The sequence below is a fragment of the Crassostrea angulata genome, chromosome 2, assembly GCF_025612915.1.
Source record: "Crassostrea angulata isolate pt1a10 chromosome 2, ASM2561291v2, whole genome shotgun sequence".
Taxonomy (NCBI): domain Eukaryota; kingdom Metazoa; phylum Mollusca; class Bivalvia; order Ostreida; family Ostreidae; genus Magallana; species Magallana angulata.
The window spans coordinates 60,073,742-60,094,217 of NC_069112.1; the positions used below are offsets into that span (position 1 = coordinate 60,073,742).

Consider the following 20,476-nt stretch of genomic DNA (forward strand, 5'->3'; position numbering starts at 1 on the left):
CTCAAGTAAACTCTTCCATGATATATCATATCTCATCCTCCCCCAACTATGTTGAAATATGTCATTTCTTTGTCTGTAACGTTTTTATAACTCTGCATGCTTTTTGATTTTTTAAGGATGACCAATTCAAGGGTAATCAGTTCATTCTAAAAAACATTATACAGAAAAACATGTAATGTGTATCATATGGCGAGTTTACCTGATTTCCCTTCTTATTATAGGGCATTTTTATATGTTTTACAAAAGAATGGAATAAATGAATAGCCTTTTAGACAGCAATTGGTTACAATTACGGATTACTAATCCAAAACAAGACAACAGTCTTGTTTTTTCTGTGCCTAAAAAAAAATGGTATATCAAGGAGAGAACTTGTGGTTTGAGTAAAGATTATTAACGAGCAAACATGTCACTCCCTCTACATGTAGTTCCCGATACAGAAATAAGTGAAATGGAAGGTTAAACACAAACTTATCATTTTTTTTGTTGAAACAAGTTTACATTCATCTATATTTCTCTATAATTTGAGGAAAACTGACAATGACTTTAAAAAGTCATCCGATAAGTAATGTGATGGGATAGCATTTATATCTTACTTTCTGATCAATAAAATTATACTGTTATATAAATATTCTCTTATAATAACACATTTTAAATAAGTAAACATAATTAATAAAGGACTGTTACTTCCCTTTTGTTTTTTTTTTTTTTATCAACAATGGACGTCCTGGAGGTGGAGGTGAAAGAAAGTGAAGTGCTCTCGCTTGATGAGGATCTTCGCGAGGAGTTTCCGGATGGGGGGATGAAGTGCCAAGTGCCAGGGTGTGGAGATAAACGTTATTATTTTTTGGCCTCATACCAGAAACACTGGAGGAGATCCCATGTGAGAGAAATCCTCCTTTTTCACTGTGAATCTTGTGGACATAGGGAGATTGAGAAACGTAACATCATTCATCATAACAATAAGAAACATAAAGGGAAGTCGACACTTCATTCAACAATTCATCAATAGATCCGAAAGGTGTGTTGCCACCAAAGAAACCAAATGCCAAACTCATTGAGAATATGTTCAAGGAGGATAATATACCAGTCCCTCGAGACAGCGATTCATTTCTTCAGTTCAACGATGATGGTTCCTCCTCGTTCCATGTAAAATATTAACTGTCACGTCATTGGTCAATTGTGATATCTGTTATATATTTGTCCCCCGCCGCAACGCGGTGCGGGGACATAGAAATGCCGGGCGTCCGTCCGTGCGTCCGTGTGTCCGTCCGTCACACTTTTTTGTAAGCGCTCTCATGCCTACAAATTTTGACGGATTTTCATTAAATTTATACCAAATGTATATACCACTATTACCTTGGTCAAGTTCGAAAATCAGTATTGGTTGATACTTTTTGTTGGAGTTATGAGACTTTGACCACAATAATGACTCTGTTTTATCCAAAAATTGACCTTGTAAGCGCTCTCATGCCTACAAATTTTGACGGATTTTCATTGAATTTATACCAAATATTTATACTACTATTACCTTGGTCAAGTTCGAAAATCAGCATTGGTCAACACGTTTTGTTGGAGTTATCGGACTTTCGCCGCAATAATGACTCCGTTTTATCCAAAAATTGACCTTGTAAGCGCTCTCATGCCTACAAATTTTGACGGATTTTCATTAAATTTATACTAAATGTATATACCACTATTACCTTGGTCAAGTTCGAAAATCAGTATTGGTTGATACTTTTTGTTGGAGTTATGAGACTTTGACCGCAATAATGACTCTGTTTTATCCAAAAATTGACCTTGTAAGCGCTCTCATGCCTACAAATTTTGACGGATTTTCATTAAATTTATACCAAATGTTTATACTACTATTACCTTGGTCAGGTTCGAAAATCAGCATTGATTGATACTTTTTGTTGGAGTTATGGGACTTTGACCGCAATAATGACTCTGTTTTATCCAAAAATTGACCTTGTAAGCGCTCTCATGCCTACAAATTTTGACGAATTTTCATTAAATTTATACCAAATGTTTATACCACTAATACTTTGGTCAAGTTCGAAAATCAGCATTGGTCGATACTTTTTGTTGGAGTAATGGGACTTTGACCGCAATAATGACTCCGTTTTATCCAAAAATTGGCCTTGTAAGCGCTCTCATGCCTACAAATTTTGACGGATTTTCATTAGATTTATACCAAATGTTTATATTAATAATACTTTGGTCAAGTTCGAAAATCAGCATTGGTCGATCCTTTTTGTTGGAGTTATGGGACTTTGACAACAATAATGACTCCAGTTTATCCGAAAATTGGCCTTGTAAGCGCTCTCATGCCTACAAATTTTGACAGATTTTCATTAAATTTATACTAAATGTTTATACCACTAATACCTTGGTCAAGTTCCTAAATCAGCCTTGGTCGATGGACTCGATACTAGACAGCTTGACCGGCGGGGGACCCAGGAAATATATTCTTGTTAATAGAAGTATTTGTAATGTATACCAAATAAATATTTTTTTTTTATTTCAGGGTTAATATTGAAATATTACATAACATATTTTATGTTCATCTTGGCGGTTTGAAGTTGTATTATTTCAAAATTTTCATTCCGCAGCCTTAAGTTTTTAGTTTTAAGTTCTGACCGCTCAATGTCCTTCTGAATCTTCACATTCTTGAGTTCGATGTGTGTCTTTTGACAACATAAAACCTTAAATAAATGAAATCATTATTAAACCTGCTTAGAACATGCCGGTATTTATCTGTGTAGGAAACTATTTTGATATTCTTTGAATCCACCAATAAAATTGTTGATTCCTTTAATATTTTATGCAAGAATTTGATTTATTTTGTTACCTCATACTGCATTCTTTGCAATTCATCAATTGAAATTTTCTTTCGTTTCTTGGGTCGAGAATCCGATACTGAGGGTTCATTTAGAGTGCAGGCCTTGGTCCCCAACTCTGATTCCTTTTCCGCATTGTGCATAGAAGGAAGTATTACAATTTGATTGGTATTGCTATTAAATACAAAAAGGAAACAGATGGAGCAAACACTAAAAATGTTTCAATTTTTTTTAAACGTACGATATCATAAGAAAATATCATAATATATATCAAAACATTAAAAAATCATTTTTTTTTCCATCAACTATAATCATTTGTATGTATTTTATATAAGGGGTTTAATTTTGTCAAATCTGCACAATTCATCTTTTACAATCAATGAAGAACGTTTTGATTCTTTGTGCCAAACAATATATTTTTTCAACAAAAAATTCCAATAATGTGAAATGAAAAATAGTAAATAAAAAAATCGTGAAACACACTCGAAATTTTCGACTTCAGGAACGGCTTCCACAGCTTCGGTTTCAGTTGCCTGCGGACTTTCTTCGTATTCCACAGAGGAAGAGGTACCGGAAGCATCTAACTCAGCATCTTCTAAAACTACTACAGAAAGAAGTTTATAAATTATAATAATAGAGTAATGCTACAACTTTCAGAGTAAGGAAAAAACTGTTCATAATGTAATCATACATAACCCTTAATATTATACAAAATATAAAACACTTTATTTAACTTTTTACACTTTTTTAAGTTGATTGTACGTGACTGTAAGTGATTAATTTTCAAACACAGTTACCGATTGATAAAATTGATAAATAAATTGAAAAAAAAACTGATAAAAGATTTTGCAGGCACCTAGCATCGGGGAGGGGGGGGGCGCTACATTTTGGCGCAGCAAAGATTTTTCTTAAATTTTCATACAAAAAAAACTGAATTAACATGGAGTCCCCCCCCCCCCCCCCCCCCCATTTTTATGGGACCATGTAAAATATTGAAATGATAATAAAGAAATACACAGCAAAATTGAAGATAAAGGTAACCTTGCCCCCCCCCCCCCTTCCACGGATATGGGTTTTCAGGATTTTGTAAAGTAATCTTTTTTCCTTTTTTTGTTTGGTTTTCAAGATTTTTTGGATTAGTTCCCCCCACACACACGCGTCTTTCAAAAACGATGATACGTGTGTTTTTACTTTAAATGAAGGCTGAAAAAAGAATAATGCATAATGTATTAAATATAAAAACAACCTATTTTGCAACCAAATATTGACGTCATTTTCTTAAATGAAGTAGAGGGGGGGGGGGGGTAACCCAGATGGTTTTATTGAATGGTGCGTGATGTGAGTATCAACCTTTGTATGTAAAAGAAACGTAATGTATGTATAGAAAGTATTATAGTTTTTAGGTGATTTAATGAAGGATATGTTGGACTGACATTTGTGAAATCCAAACTTTAAATAACAAGGCATAGATTATGTTATTGCTTGTTATAACGTTAGGTGTTTTTGCACAGAAAAGAGAATGTGGACACGATAGCTTTGAATATCATTGTGGTGAAAGAAACATGTTACAGTATATAAGTATCATCCTTGTACAAGTACGTAATATAAGGTAAGTAAGGGTATATGTATTAATCACAAGTTTAAAGCATGTCTGCATTCAGGGAATCCCCTGTAATTTCAATGTGTACCCATAATTGACGTCATCAATTGTGAGGTGTTTGTCAGACGTAAACAAACCATACAATCTCAGTCATCGGTAACATTTTCCAGTAAAATTGATAATTGTTTTATTTCAATGATTTGTATTATGTTATCGGTCAAAAACCCACATTGTGTCATATCTGTTGTGACGGGCATTGAGGACTCGAAACCCCCAACATTGCCGCTGAAATTAGGTCGATCTTTCATCATATCGATGATTTTCTCTTCAGCCGCGGTTGGGGGCTTTGGTGGAGGGCCTCCGCCAGTGAGTTTAGCCTGTTTCCGTGCAACGCTGAAACTTTTCTTGGCACTTTGCTGTAAGTTACCCCACTTGAATTTTACCCGGTCAACCGTGCGCCGCTGAATACCCACTGCATTTATTATTTCGGTCACCTCTGCCCATTTTGCATTCTTCCGCGAATTAGTAATTAAATTGCTTTGCTTTGCCTTCAAAACATCTTCATTTTTCTCAAAATATTCAGTCAAAATACTGATTTATGACAGTGACCAATTACTGCTTCTGTCTCGCTTAGTCGCCATTGTCACTGTCAGACGGTAGGGTAAACGCTCGTGCAGACGGCTTTTACGATGAGTTAACTAAGTTCGCTCTGTTAAATCCTAGTTAGCTAATAGACACTTAACATATTTCGAGCAACCCAAAATTAACTCTTAGTTATGTAACTTGCCATTAAAAAATTAACAGCTAGTTACGGTTTTAACTAAGAATATTTTAACTGACGTTCGTGCAACCTTTTAAGGATAAAATAAATTTCAGATCCATCTTGAGAACAGAGGGGAGGTGAAAGTGCTTTCAAATGGCCCCCTTAGTGTTACTAAATACCAGGATGCTAAACCTGTTTACCTAATAAGCAATGTAGAAAAATCAACCTTGGTGACCACAGGAAAGAGAAATCACAGAAATGAGGAGGAAGTGAAGCCACTTGTGGTTCACAGATACTGTGGTTTTATTAATATTCAAGGGTATCAATTTTCGTGGAAAAATTAAAAATCAGTTTCAAGGAGAGGTAAATTCGTGGCCAATGACCCTTCAATACGAAATATTAATAGAAATTGCACTTCGATGAACATTTAATTTCGTGGATCAACTAAACAACGAAATCCACGAAAATTGGTATTCAACGAATATTGATGAAACCACAGTATAACAGCAACATGGGAGCAGTGGACAGGCTTGATATGGTTGTATCGGCTTCAAAGCTGACTGTCAAAACTTTGAAATGGTGGTAAAAAGTTTTTTTTCACATTTTGACACTCATAGTTTCAAATGCATATGTCCTTTACATGGACAACTGTGAAGATCAGACTCCCCTAAACCACAGGCTGTTTCGTCGAAGACTGATCCATGAGCTTCTCAGCAACTCTGGTGGTAATGTTTAATGCATTGAAATGCACAAACAATATAATAATAATAATTTTATTGGTAACTGTATGATACCTTTATCATACATACTTGGCCATTTATTTAAGTTACAAAAGATGTGCTTTGGTCACAAAGTAACTTTAAAAATATTATTTAAAGAGTTCCACGTCCCTGGAGACGGTTAGTGGTCGCCACTTTTTAAGAAAAATAGTTGCAACCAAGACTGTCTGCAGACTCTGTATTGTATGCAGCAAAGCGTGCAGACAAGCTGAAGGGAGAAAAGGCCAGGACGGCAGACATCGTACGAATGTAGCCAATGCAATGTGGCATTGTGCAAAGAGCCATGCTTCGAGATTTACCACACCAAGCAGGACTATGTAACCATGTAACTAAGTTTTTGGCAGCATTGAACTTCTTTCACAAAGGGTGTACACCACACATTCATTTTGGATCTTGAAAGTTTCACATTTCTGGCCTTCTCACATGCTGCCCGAAGTTTTTGTTCGTTGCTCAAGACGAGAACTGACTGTGATCCACAGCTCGATTTATTTTCTTCGTTATTTCCCACCAATTGTTCTGGTCGCTGTTTGGCACTGCTGCTTTCTTTCTCGTTTCCCCTGCACCTTGGAAGAGAATCCTCAGTGATCTACCATCAGCCTGTCAAAACGAAAAACGTATAAAATCATTTCTTATGAAACAGACATATATCCCACTACAAAGCTAGGACCAAAAGAAAAATGTTTGTTTGGAACCTGCCTCAATGAAATACTCCTGGTGATAAAATTCCAAATAAAGCAAAAAGTAGAGAACTTTTTTCATATGATTATTATATGGTAATTATGATTATTAGGCATTTAAAAAAAACAAACTAAAATAAACAAGAGGCCCATGGGCCACATCGCTCACCTGAGGAACAATAGGTATGATAAAAACAGCTTAATTGAGTCATTTTACAAACCATCTGGACAATGTGCACTAAAACATGTCGATACTGTACAAATAAAATCCATTTTCCCCCTGAATATTCATATTTTTATAATCATTAGTCCCTTAGGATGAATTTATAGTCATATCACAAGTTGGGTATTGCAGTTCTCAAGAAGATCCTTAACAATTGTTTATATATGGGATATATACCTACATCAAACTCTAAACATGCAAGTCCAAATAATTGTCCTGTGACCAAAGTCTTAACAATTCTCAAAATGATCCTTAACAATTGTTTATATATGGGATATAAACCTATATCAAACTCTAAACCTGTAAGTCCAAATAATTGTCCTGGGACCAAAGTTATAATATATAATTATATATTTATTAACCATATTGAATAACAAAGCATTAAATGGTAAATATTTTTATATTTTATTACAGAACCCCTTTGAAAATCTTAACATGATCAACAATTTCAATATATTTATAACAATGCATATGCATGATGTTCTTTTCTATGAGCCACTCGTGTATTACTAATACTATCAACAAAGAGGTCATTCTAAAAAAAATTCTGAATGGTCTCCCATTTTCTTTTCCATAATATTCCTGCGGCCTTTCTGTTGCTTTCAATAAGTCGTAGGCACATTTTCATACCAGGAAATGTTTTGGATATGTAACAGTCAGAGAGATATTCCTTGACTTCTTTTTCTTCCTGTTTGGACCATTTTACTCTTGTTGCTATATAAAATATATACAGGTAATATAAAAACATGTATACATTGGCATTAAAGCAAAGTCCTAGAAAATGGCTATGAAGTATCATTTTTGTGCTAGAGCCAATACTTGTAATGTCATAAGTGATTTGATAACAACTTTTTCCTGTACTTAACGGCTTAAACAGATCGGGAACAATTACCTTATAGCAAGACAGTCTCGTTTAAGTGCGAATATTCTTTTTTACAGTAATAGAAAAAAATCCCATAAATAAGGGGTTTTAACATATTTTTTTTTAATACAATGTGTCTGTAAAACTCTGCCCTATTGTAAACTTCGTGGAAAAATATGCTTCTTTCAACAGACCTTCCTGACAAGAAATACCACTCCTTGTGAGAACAAAATGGTTTCTAACTCACGGAATTCAGACTCAACTGCATTGAACAATTTTTCAATTAAAACATTGTTTCAAAATATAGTTTACTATATTTGTAAATTTGTAATATCCAAATTCATTCGAACCTTAGTGACCGAAACAGACAGGATTGAAATATAGACGCCTCTTTTATCAATTGGTTGAAACCACCATTGCTTTTAGGAAAATCATAGACTGCATGAAATAATTATGATGATGTCAGACTCAAACTCTAATATGAGACAATTTGTTTCTTTCTTTTATCCAACGACTGAAGTACATTAACTGTAAATTCATTCAACGATATAGGACACAAAAACACTTAAAACCAACATGCTCTCAAATATCAGTATACCTTGTATTCCTAAGCACTATGAACTTGCGCGAGAGTTTGTGCACGGTGCGACGTTACAGCGCCACAGCCAGTGCGAAATCACTGCGCGTAAAAATAATATAACCAAACTAGAGCAGAGCTCGTGGCAAAGCCACGAGTAGGTCTTCCGTTGATGCTGCGAGATGAAAATTTATGTGATTTGGTGTCAAACGATTATAATGACTAATGACTAAAATTTCACTTCTGCTTTTGTTATAAAAACGTGCTGTGAATGAAAACCTGTATAAAGACAGGAAGAAAATGTTTTAGGAAAACTATTTGTCAAACACAGTTTGTGTAATTGTTTTGAAAACTCTTTAAGGCCCTGTCACACAAAGTTGCGTTCCCAGTGCGTGTTCACGGCGTTGTAAAATTAATGGAATCGCCGTAGGTTCGCAAGGAAAATTCAGAAAGGCGTTCTTACAGAGCTCCCAACTACGTTTCCACAGAGTTCTACTTGGCGATTGACTGCCCTCTAGCTGGGTATCCGCCGAGCGCTCATGACGTGCTAGGAATTTTTACCGCGCATCCTCAGCGTGCTCTGCGCGCTGACTGCGTGCACATGCGCTGTTGGAGACTTTACGGCGCTCTCATGGCGACCTTACTCCACTTCTACGGCGTGTTTATCGGAACGCAGAGCCACGGCGCGTACTTTGTGCATGTTCAAAGTACGCGCCGTCGCATGGCGTTCTAAAATGTTCTAGGCTAGGATATCCCACCGCGGCGAACGAAGATGCCGTTGAGTTGCTACGGCGCTGTAGAAGACTCTTGTTCGTTTACCATGGCGTTTTACATTATTCAATTACGCAGCGGGATCGCTGTGAGGACGCAGCTCCAGTGTGACAGGGGTTTAAACAATGATAAGTTTAATGGCGAGTTAAATTTTTCAGGGTAGCATGGATTGTTATATATTACACGTACTCATGATTCATGTAAGGAAATGTAAGTAAAAACATGCATAAAAAAACACGTAACTTCTGGAAATAAATCTTTCTAAATTTTTTGAAGACTATGTGCAAGTTTGAATTTGTTTCGTGCTGTCAAAATTTGGTAAATAGCCAAAATTGATGGCATCTATGAAAAGGACTATATATGGTATGGACTTAAAATGGCCCCCTAAAAGGAATGTCATTATTTTACTGTAATTCTTTGTTTTCTTTGTACAGATATATATGTGATGTTTAAACTTAATGTTCATTTTGATTGGAGTGCCCACAATTTAGAAATACGGCACTGTAAAGACAACCTTTTCCCGCCATTTTAGCATTTTAGCATAAAAAGCTTGTTTTCAAGCAGTTTTTCTTTCAGGAAACATAGAGCGCATGCTTGAACCAACAAAATATTTTAATCATAGATGTGTCTAGCCAAGTCTAATAAGTGACAAAAAATTTGTCCTGGTTCAAGCATGCGCTCTATATTTCCAATTCGTAAAATGATAAGAAAAATGTCAATTTTCGACTAATTTTGATTGAATTATAGAAAAAGCGTCACTTCTGACGTCATATACTGCAAGTGAGTGCAAATAAATCAAACAAATATGTGAAAAATATATTTTACATCAACTCTTCTATATTACAAAATAACATTTTATTGTACCCGAAACACTTTAAAAAATGGTGAATTATGGGGGCCAAATTCAACTCTTATCATATATAGTTCTTTATTCAGGGCTAATATTATTTGATAATACGAGTAGACTTGAACATTTAAAATAATAATCAGCTATCTAAGATCATCGGGGGAATTTATGAATAGGTGAGCGTCTAAATTTTACTCCTGATATACAGATACCGCTATGTAACGTAAAATTTAATAACATTATTTACAGAAATAAATATTACTTCTCCCTACGATGCAATAATATTCAAAATCCCTATTTTTAAGTCAGTTTTTTCTCCTTTATCGGATCAACAGTTATGCTCTCGGAGAAAGTTTACGTATTTTTTTTTTTTAAAAAAGGAGAAACTTCAATAAAAATAAGCGGAAAATAATGGTGTTGCGGTTTTTATTTTCAGTTAATTTAATTAAATGTGACAAAGGCGCATATTCGGTCGGATTTTTTGGTAACATGTACATGAAGTTAATTTGATACAAGTTCCATGTTTGTTTTTTGTGGGGTTTTTATTAGGGTCTTCCGTTTCCAACGGAAGACCTTATTGTTTTCGTACGGTTTCTTTTTCCCTATTATTATTAGGGTCTTCCGTCTTCAGCGGAAGACCCTTCTATTATTCTATTGTTTCTTTTTCACTTTTCTTATTAAGGTCTTCCGTTTCCAACGGAAGACCTTATAGTTTTCGTACTGTTTCTTATTAGGGTCTTCCGTCTTCAGCGGAAGACCCTTCTATTATTCTTCGGTTTCTTTTTCAATTCTATTATTATTATTATTATTATTATTCTTTTTTTCCTTACACATTTTGTGCAGAAGATTTCTCGGCGATTACTCGTTCGATTTCTTTTAAATTTTTAGTAAAGATGCCTTGTCGTCTGAAGTTTGTACCGCCGGAATATTTTTTAGAAATTCACTTCCGTTCGGAAGTTATCGTCATTTTACGATTTTTAAAAGTCAATTTTGTCTGACAGGTTTTTCAAAAATGAGTTAAGATATAAGGCTGAAATTTTCAGAGATGATAGACCAACTGTTTTTCTGGCGCAACACACTCAAGAAAATTTCCGCCGTCACTTCTATTTGTCTTAGGAAAAAAATTTAAAAAATTAAATTTTTCGACTTTTTTATTTTTTAATATTTCTTTTTTATATTTTAATAGTTGATAGTGACCCTCTTACTGATTCAGAATATGTAATTTGTTTTAAAATCGATCAACGCGTTCTCGAGAAATTAAGCGTCAAAGTCCTGAAGCGAGAGCCCGAGTAGCTCAGTTGATAGAGTCGTGGACATGGCCCAGGCGACCCGGGTTCAAGCCCCGAGTGCCGAAAAAAAAATTTCCTATTTTTTTGGATAGATTAACAATTTCGTGTTAAAAGTCGTCTTCTCTACTCAAAAATCTCACGGAAGACCCACTCGTTGCTCGCAACGAGATCGAATCTAGTTATTATTATTATTTTTTTTTCCAAATTTTGTGCACGCGATTTCTCGAAAACTATTCGACCGATTTTCAACATTTTTTCACAGATGATGAGTCATCATCTGAATTTTATATGTTTTTGAAATTTTTGTTGTCGTCACTTCCGGTACCGATTTATCGACCATTTTGTAGTTTTTTACGACCTATTTTGTGCAGAGCTGATCTCAGAAACTATCAGAGATATGACTATGAAATTTTCAGGATAGGTAGTCTGTAGTCTGAAGTTGTGCACTATTATTTTGTTTTACGCCAGTGGCGCCATTTCTTGGGGCTCGCCTGGGCACGAAAATTGAGTATGAATTTTCATTCAAACATTTCAAACGTTTTGATCTGTATCTTTTTATCAGTTGATATTTTGTTAAGATATATATAACAAAAGTGGTAGATAATCATAAGTTCTTTCCAACGAAATCAAGAAAAAGGGGCTGGCCCCTTTTTTTTCAGGGGCCAAGGCACTCGTAAACTCTATTACATATAACTTAAAAACAATAAAGATTTTGTAATGCATTATAGAAGCAAAGTTGTTGATCGTACCAATATCTATTCGAAAAAATTATTGCCACGCCCATTTATTACGTAATTAGGGATTTTTAGGGGCCAAAGTACCTAAACTTTGACGAAAAATAATTAGAGAAGTATACATATTTTGTTAGACATCATAGAAGAGAAAATGTTTGAATAATTGATTTAAATTAATTCCACTGATCAAAACACGAATTTCTGTCCCCATTAAGGATCTAGAGGGCTGGCCCCTAAAATATTCAATCATTTGTATCTCAAAAATGATCAACAATTTTACATGGGTGTAAGAACAAAAATTGTTTGTATTCTTAAGACCTTTTCAAAGAAATCAAGAAAAAGGGGCTGGCCCCTTTTTTTAGGGGCCAAGGCACTCGTTAACTCTATTACAAATAACTTAAAAACGATAAAGATTTTGTAATGCATTATAGAAGCAAAGTTGTTGATCGTACCAATATCTATTCGAAAAAATCATTGCCACGCCCATTTACGTAATTAGGGATTTTTAAGGGCCAAAGTACTAAAATTTTGACGAAAAATAACTAGAGAAGTATACATATTTTGTTAGACATCAAAGAAGAGAAAATAATTGATTAAATGATTTAAATTGATTCTACTTATCAAAATACTAATTTCTGTCCCCATTAAGGATCTAGAGGGCTCGCCCCTAAAATATTCGATCATTTGTATCTCAAAAGTAAACATCAATTTCAGATGGATTTAAGAACCAAAAATGTTAGTATTCATGAGACCTTTCGTATAAAATCAAGAAAAAGGGGCTGGCCCCTAAAATTAGGGGCCAATAGACTCCTAAACTCTATTACTCATACGTTAAAAATGATCAAGATTTTGTAATGCATTATAAAAACAAAGTTGTTGATCGCAGCAATATCAGTTTGTAAAACTCATTTCCAAACCCATTGATGACGTATTTAGAGATTTTAGGAGACTAAAATCTTAAATCTTTAATGTGCTGTATGTTAAAAAGCAAAACTCTTTGTTAAGCATTTTAAAGGATATTGACAATCGTATACATTATCTAAAAATAAGTGGTTGAGGGAAAATTTTGAAATTTCATTGATATTTTAATAGAATCGTTTAAAAAATTGAACGGAAGACCTACTCGTTACTCGTAACGAGATCGTATCTAGTTCTTATTATTATTATTCTTTTTTTTTCTTACCGATTTTGTGCAGACGATTTCTCGGAGATGGCAGGGTCGATTTCGCTCAAATTTTCAATATAAACGTGTTTTTATCTAAACCTGATATATAATTTTTATTTTTTCAAAATACACTTCCGGTCGGAAGTTATCGTCCGTTTACGATTTTAAAAAGTCAATTTTGTCTGTCGGGTTTCTCAAAAACGAGCAAAGATATAGAGCTGAAATTTTCAGAGATGATAGATCTACCGTTTTTCGAATGTACCTCGGTCAAGAGAATGTCCGCCGTCACTTCCGGTCGTCACCGGAAGGAAATTTCAAAAATTGAATTTTTCGACTTTTTTATTTTTTAATATTTTTCTTTGAAATTGCACCTTATAGTGACCCTTTTACTGATTGAAAATATGTAATTAGTTTTAAAATCGATCAAGGCATTCTCGAGAAATTAAGCGTCAAAGTTCTGAAGCGGAGTCCGAGTAGCTCAGTCGTTATAGTCGTGGACATGGCCAAGGCGACCCGGGTTCAAGCCTCGAGTGCCGCAAAATTTTTTTCTCTTTTTTTCGCTTAGATCTACGATTTTATCTTTGAATTGATAAGTTTAATCTTATTTATTCAAAAATCGGACGGAAGACCCACTCGTTGCTCGCAACGAGATCGAATCTAGTTAGGGTCTTCCGTCTTCAGCGGAAGACCCTTCTATTATTCTATTGTTTCTTTTTCACTTTTCTTATTATTCTTTTTTTTTCTTACCGATTTTGTGCAGACGATTTCTCGGAGATGGCTGAGTCGATTTCGCTCAAATTTTCAATATTAACGTGTTTTTATCTAAAGCTGATACATTTTTTTTAATTTTTGAAAAAACACTTCCGGTCAGAAGTTATCGTCCGTTTACGATTTTAAAAAGTCAATTTTGTCTGTCGGGTTTCTCAAAAACGAGTAAAGATAAAAGGCTGAAAATTTCAGAGATGACAGATCTACCGTTTTTCTAATGTACCTCGGTCAAGAGAACGTCTGCCGTCACTTCCGGTCGTCACCGGAAGGAAATTTGAAAAATTGAATTTTTCGACTTTTTTATTTTTTAATATTTTTTTTCGAAATTTTTACACCTTATAGTGACCCTTTTACTGATTTAGAATATGTAATTTGTTTTAAAATCGATCAAGGCATTCTCGAGAAATTGAGCGTCAAAGTTCTGAAGCGAGAGTCCGAGTAGCTCAGTCGATAGAGTCGTGGACATGACGAAAGCGACCCGGGTTCAAGCCTGGAGTGCCGCAAAATTTTTTTTTACTATTTTTCGCTTTGATGTACTTTTTTATCTTTGAATTGATAAGTTTGATCAAATCTATTCAAAAATCGCACGGAAGACCCACTCGTTGCTCGCAACGAGATCGAATCTAGTTAGGGTCTTCCGTCTTCAGCGGAAGACCCTTCTATTATTCTATTGTTTCTTTTTCACTTTTCTTATTATTCTTATTCTTTTTTTTTCTTCTTACCGATTTTGTGCAGGCGATTTCTCAAAGATGGGTTGCCCGATTTCAGTAAAATTTTTAGGGATGATGTCTCGTCATCTGAAGTTTGTACCGCCGGAACAGTTTTTCAAAATTCACTTTCGGTCAGAAGTTATCGTCGTTTTACGATTTTTTTAAAGTCAAATTTGTCTGCGACGTTTCTCAAAAACGAGTAAAGATAAAGAGCTGAAATTTTCAGAGATGATAGATTTACCGTTGTTCTGGTGCAACACACTCAAGAAAATTTCCGCCGTCACTTCTGCTTGTCACCGGAAGGAAATTTGAAAAATTGAATTTTTCGACTTTTTTATTTTTTAATATTTTTTTTCGAAGTTTTTACACCTTATAGAGATCTTCTTACTAATTCAGAATATGTAATTTGTTTTAAAATCGATCAATGCATTCTCGAGATATTGAGCGTCAAAGTTCTGAAGCGAGAGTCCGAGTAGCTCAGTCGCTAGGGTCGTGGACATGGCCCAGGCGACCCGGGTTCAAGCCTCGAGTGCCGTAAATTTTTTTTTTTACTATTTTTCGCTTAGATCTACGATTTTATCTTTGAATTGATAAATTTAATCTAATCTATTCAAAAATGGGACGGAAGACCCACTCGTTGCTCGCAACGAGATCGAATCTAGTTAGGGTCTTCCGTCTTCAGCGGAAGACCCTTCTATTATTCTATTGTTTCTTTTTCACTTTTCTTATTCTTATTATTATTAGGGTCTTCCGTCTTCAGCGGAAGACCCTTCTATTATTCTATTGTTTCTTTTTCACTTTTCTTCTTATTATTCTTTTTTTTTCTTACCGATTTTGTGCAGAAGATTTCTCGGAGATGGCTGGGTCGATTTCGCTCAAATTTTCAATATAAACGTGTTTTTATCTAAAGCTGATACATTTTTTTTCATTTTTGAAAAAACACTTCCGGTCAGAAGTTATCGTCCGTTTACGATTTTAAAAAGTCAATTTTGTCTGTCGGGTTTCTCAAAAACGAGTAAAGATAAAAGGCTGAAATTTTCAGAGATGATAGATCTACCGTTTTTCTAATGTACCTCGGTATAGAGAATGTCCGCAGTCACTTCCAGTCGTCACCGGAAGGAAATTTCAAAAATTGAGTTTTTCGACTTTTTTATTTTTTAATATTTTTCTTTGAAATTTTTAAACCTTATAGTGACCCTTTTACTGATTAAGAATATGTAACTAGTTTTAAAATCGATCAATGCATTCTCGAGAAATTAAGCGTCAAAGTTCTGAAGCGGAGTCCGAGTAGCTCAGTCGTTATAGTCGTGGACATGGCCCAGGCGACCCGGGTTCAAGCCTCGAGTGCCGCAAAATTTTTTTCTTTTTTTTTTCGCTTAGATCTACGATTTTATCTTTGAATTGATAAGTTTAAACTTATCTTTTCAAAAATTGGACGGAAGACCCACTCGTTGCTCGCAACGAGATCGAATCTAGTTAGGGTCTTCCGTCTTCAGCGGAAGACCCTTCTATTATTCTATTGTTTCTTTTTCACTTTTCTTATTAAGGTCTTCCGTTTCCAACGGAAGACCTTATTGTTATTCTTCGGTTTCTTTTTCCCTATTATTTTTATTCTTTTTTTTTCTTCCCATTTTTGTGCACGCGATTTCTCAGAAACGGCTCAACCGATCTCCATTAAATTTTCAGATGTGATAGATAGTGGTCTGAAGTTGATAGGAAATTTTTTGCATTGATGACGTTACATCCGTTTTTGAGATATTGAGATTTTTCTATTTTTTATATGGGTATTTTGTCTGCGGCCGTTCTCCTAAACTATAAGAGATTTTGAGCTCAAATTTCTACGGTTGGTAAACGAAAGATTGAAGTTTTGCATGATTGTTGTTTTGTATGTTTAGCACTACTGGCGCCAAAGCTCGCTATGGCTCGAAAATTGACATTAAAAAAGCGTCGTCATTTTTTGTGCTTTTCTCTCTTTATCTCTTTTCTGGAAAATATTTTGTTAAAACATGTAATGTAAAAAAAGTTTATATTTACAAGACCTTTCTGCTGAGATCAGGAAAAAGGGGCTAGCCCCTCAAATAAGGGACCTAAAGGGCTCTAAAGTCTTTTACCCATAACTCTTTACCGAGGGATATTTTGTAATAAATTATAGAAGCAAATATGTTTATCTTACAAATATGAAGCCAAGCAGTGTAACGATTTTCTCATATGTTACGTAATTAGGGGTTTTTAGGGGTCAGAAGTCCAAAACTTTGACCACCTATATCTCAAAACGGAAAAATATTTTGAAATGCAGTATAAAATAAAAGATGCTCAAAATGATGTACTTAACACCATGCAACCTAAAAAATTAGGTTCAGCGGCCCCAATAAGGAGATAAGGGACCGGCCCCTAAAACATTCTTTCTCAGATATCTCAAGAATGGTAACGAATTTCTGAACACTTGTTGAACAAAATGTCTTTATAATCAAATGACCTTTCATTTGATACCAAGAAAAAGGGGCTGGCCCCTAATATTAGGGACCTAGAGGGCTCTAAAGTCTTTTTACTATAGTTCTTTACTGAGGGATATTTTGTAATAAATTATAGAAGCAAATATGTTTATCTTACAGTTATGAAGCCAAGCAGTATAACGATTTTCTCATGTGTTACGTAATTAAGGATTTTTAGGGGTCAAAAGTCCAAAACTTTGCTCACCCATATCTCAAAAAGAAAAAATATTTTGAAATGCAGTATAAAAGAAAAGATGCTCAAAATGATGTCCTTAACAACATGCAGCCTAAAAAATTTGGTTCAGCGGCCCCAATAAGGAGATAAGGGACCTGCCCCTAAAACATTCTTTCTCAGATATCTCAAGAATGGTAACGGATTTCTGAACACTTGTTGAACAATATGTCTTTATAATCAAATGACCTTTCATTTGATGCCATGAAAAAGCCCCTAATATTAGGGACCTAGAGGGCTCTAAAGTCTTTTTCCTATAGTTCTTTACCGAGGGGTATTTCGTAATAGATTATAGAAGCAAATATGTTTATCTAACAGTTATGTAGCCTAACATTGTAATGATTTTTCTCATGTGTTACGTAATTAGGGGTTTTTAGGGGCAAAAGTCCAAAAATTTGATAACCTATATCTCAAAAAGAAAAAATATTTTGAAATGCAGTATTAAAAGAAAAGATGCTCAAAATAATGTACCTAATAACATGCAACCTTACAATTTTTGTTCAGCGGCCCCAATAAGGAGATAAGGTCCGGCCCCTAAAATATTCTTTCTGAAATATCTCAAGAACGGTGACGAATTTCTAAACATCTGAAACAAAATAGTATCAGGCACTTAAAATGAAGATCCTCTTTTCCTGTTTTAAATCATGTATAGCTGTTAAATAGCAAAATCAAGATCGAACATAAATCTCCATTTCTAAAATCAGACGGAAGACCTCCTCGTTGCTCGCAACGAGATCGTGTCTAGTTCTTATTATTAAGGTCTTCCGTTTCCAACGGAAGACCTTATTGTTTTCGTACTGTTTCTTATTATTATTATTATTATTTTTTTCCACAAAATTTGTGCACGCGATATCTCGAAAACTATTCGGCCGATTTCGACCATTTTTTCACAGATGATTGCCAGTGGTCATAATTCTAGAAGTTTTTTGAAATTTTGAAATCGGCACTTCCGGTTCCGATTTACGGCCGATTTTGTAAGTTTTTACGACCCATTTTGTGCAGACATAAACTCAGAGACTATAAGAGATATAAATATGAAATTTTCAGGATAGGTAGACCATAGTTTGAAGATGTGCAGAACGTATTTTTTTTGCGCCAGTGGCGCCATTCCTTTGAGCTCGCCTAGGCTCGAAAATTGGATACGAATTTTGCATCAAAAACTTCATACATTTTGATCTGTATCTTTTTATCAGTTAATATTTTGTTAAGACATATATAACAAAAGTTGTAGATAATCAAAAGTTCGTTCCAAAAAATTTAAGAAAAAGGGGCTGGCCCTTTTATTTAGGGGCCAAAACACTTATAAACTCTAATACAAATAACTTAAAAACGATAAAGATTTTGTAATGCATTATAGAAGCAAAGTTGTTGATCGTACCAATATCTATTAGAAAAAATCATTGGCACGCCCATTTATTACGTAATTAGGGATTTTTAGGGGCCAGAGTATTTAAACTTTGACGCAATATAACTAGAAAAGTAAACATATTTTGTTAGACATCGTAGAAGAGAAAATGTTTGAATTTATGATTTAAATCGATTCCACTTATCACAACACGAATGTCCGTCCCCATTAGGGATCTAGAGGGCTGGCCCCTTAAATATTCAAACATTTGTATCTCAAAAATGATAAACAATTTTTAATAAATGTAAGAACAAAAACTGTTAGAATTTGTAAGACCTTTCGATTGAATTCAAGAATAAGGGGCTGGCTCCTTAAATTAGGGGCCAAGACACTCGTTAACTCTATTACAGATAACTTAAAAATGATAAAGATTTCGTAATGCATTATAGAAGCAAAGTTGTTGATCGTAACAATATCTATCAGGGAAAATCATTGCCACGCCCATTTATTACGTAATTAGGGATTTTTAGGGGCCAAAGTACTTAAACTTTGACGCAATATAACTAGAAAAGTAAAAATATTTTGTTAGACATCGTAGAAGAGAAAATGTTTGAATTTATGCTTTAAATCGATTCCACTTATCACAACACGAATTTCCGTCCCCATTAGGGATCTAGAGGGCTGGCCCCTTAAATATTCAAACATTTGTATCTCAAAAATGATAAACAATTTTTAATAAATGTAAGAACAAAAAATGTTAGAATTTGTAAGACCTTTCGATTGAATTCAAGAAAAAGGGGCTGGCCCCTTAAATTAGGGGCCAAGACACTCGTTAACTCTATTACAGATAACTTAAAAATGATAAAGATTTCGTAATGCATTATAGAAGCAAAGTTGTTGATCGTAACAATATCTATCAGGAAAAATCATTGCCACGCCCATTTATTACGTAATTAGGGATTTTTAGGGGCCAAAGTACTTAAACTTTGAGACAATATATCTAGAGAAGGAGACATATTTTGTAAGCTTTGTAAAAGAGAAAATGCTTGCGTTGATAATTCTAATCGATTCCATCAATCAAAACACAAATATTTGTCCCCACTAAGGATCTAGAGGGCTGGCCCCTTAAATATTCAATCATTTGTATCTCAAATATGATCAACAATTTTAGATACGTGTAATAACAAAAAATGTTAGAATTTGTGAGACCTTTCGACCGAATTCAAGAAAAAGGGACTGGACCCTTAAATTAGGGGCCAAGCCACTCGTAAAGTCTTTTTCATATACCTTAAAACCATTAAGATTTTATTATGCATTACAGAAACAAAGTTGTTGATCATAACTATATCAGTTTGTAAAACGCATTGCCACACCCATTGATGACGTAATTATTGATTTTAGGAGACTTAACTCTTAAATCTTTAATATGCAAAATGTGAAAAAGCAAAACACTTTATAATGCATTTTAAAGGATATTGACAATCGTATACATTATCTGAAAGGGAGTGTTTGAGGTGGAATTCAGAAATTTTATTGATATTTTAATCGTATCGTTTAAAAATTGAACGGAAGACCTACTCGTTACTCGTAACGAGATCGTATCTAGTTATTATTATTATTCTTTTTTTTTTCTTACCGATTTTGTGCAGACGATTTCTCGGAGATGGCTGGGTCGATTTCGCTCAAATTTTCAATATAAACGTGTTTTTATCTAAACCTGATATATAATTTTTATTTTTTGAAAAAACACTTCCGGTCAGAAGTTATCGTCCGTTTACGATTTTAAAAAGTCGATTTTGTCT

General features: G+C 34.5%; 1 pseudogene; it reads left to right on the plus strand.

The window, feature by feature from the left end:
• Positions 1-715: 715 nt before the first annotated feature.
• Positions 716-20,476, plus strand: part of LOC128174601 (uncharacterized) — a 31,054-nt pseudogene continuing 11,293 nt past the window's right edge.